This window comes from Anomaloglossus baeobatrachus, chromosome 12, assembly GCF_048569485.1.
Source record: "Anomaloglossus baeobatrachus isolate aAnoBae1 chromosome 12, aAnoBae1.hap1, whole genome shotgun sequence".
NCBI lineage: Eukaryota > Metazoa > Chordata > Amphibia > Anura > Aromobatidae > Anomaloglossus > Anomaloglossus baeobatrachus.
The window spans coordinates 114,980,474-114,982,182 of NC_134364.1; positions in this window are offsets into that span (position 1 = coordinate 114,980,474).

The following is a 1,709-nucleotide window of genomic DNA, read 5'->3' on the forward strand; positions in this document are numbered from 1 at the left end:
TTGGGAGGGGCTCAGATGGGAGTGTAAACTACTTTGCACACGGCTTCGGGCAGCGAGGTTAACTCTTAAAGTTGCACCATCACATCAGATGTGTTACGGATGGTGTTCTTCGTGTTCGGGACATGATGACAACATTACAACTGCAAGCACAATTATTCAGTCCCCATTGTAAAGTAGGTTTTGTAGAAACATGTATACTGTTTGCAATAAATCAATGAAGCAAAGCAGTAAAAATCGCTCAACACAACTAATATAACAAGTGGTTTCTCCAAATTTACTACAAAATGACACTTTTACTGACCACTAATCAGCTTTAGTACTTAGTAGATCCCCTCTGGCTGTTATGACCTGACACAAGCCTCTGCCGCTGTTCCTAAGAAACCTTAGTCTATTCCTTATTCATAATGGTCTCCTAATCTTGGGTTCATCTTTAGTATTTAGTAAAGCCCCCTGTGGCTGTTATGACCCAACACCAGCTTCTGCCGGTGTTTCTGAGAAACCTTAGTCTATTCCTCAATCATAATGCCCTCCTAATCCTGGGTTCGTCTTTAGTAGAGCCCCGCTGGCTGTTATGACCCAACACCAGATTCTGCCGGTGTTTCTGAGAAAGCTTAGTCTATTCCTCATTCATAATGGCCTCCTAATCTTGGGTTCATCTTTAGTATTTAGTAGAGCCCCCGTGGCTGTTATGACCCAACACCAGCGTCTGCCGCTGAAACCTAAGAAACCTTAGTCTATTCCTTATTCATAATGGTCTCCTAATCTTGGGTTCATCTTTAGTATTTATTAGAGCCTCGTCTGGCTGTTATGACCCAACACCACCTTCTGCCGGTGTTTCTGAGAAATCTTAGTCCATTCCTTATTTATAATGGCCTCCTAATCTTGGGTTCATCTTTAGTATTTAGTAAAGCCCCCTCTGGCTGTTATGACCCAACACCAGCTTCTGCCGGTGTTTCTGAGAAACTTTAGTCTATTCCTCATTTATAATGGTCTCCTAATCTTGGGTTCGTCTTTAGTATTTAGTAGAGCCCCCTCTGGCTGTTATGACCCAACACCAGCTTCTGCCGCTGTTCCTAAGAAACCTTAGTCCATTCCTTATTCATAATGGTCTCCTAATCTTGGGTTCGTCTTTAGTATTTAGTAGATTTCCTTTGACTGTTATGACCTGACACCAGCTTCTGCAAGTGTTCCTGAGAAACCTTAGTCTATTTCCCATATGTAATGGCCTCCTAATCTTGGGTTCGTTTTTAGTATTTAGTAAAGCCCCCTTTGGCTGTTATGACCCAACACCAGCTTCTGCTGGTGTTCCTGAGAAACCTTAGCCCATTCCTCATTCATAATGGTCTCCTAATCCTGGGCTTGTGTTTAATATTTAGTAGAGCCCCCTCTGGCTGTTATGACCCATCACCAGCTTCTGCCGGTGTTCCTGAGAAACCTTAGTCCATTCCTCATTCATAATGGTCTCCTAATCCTGGGTTCGTGTTTAATATTTAGTAGAGCCCAGTCTGGCTGTTATGACCCAACACCAGCTTCTGCCGGTGATCCTGAGAAACCTTAGTCCATTCCTCATTCATAATGGTCTCCAAGGTCACTAATAATCTTGGGTTCGTCTTTAGTGTTTAGTTGAGCCCCTCTGGCTGTTATGACCTGACACCAGCTTCTGCCGGTGTTCCTGAGAAACCTTAGCCATTCCTCATTCATAATGGTCT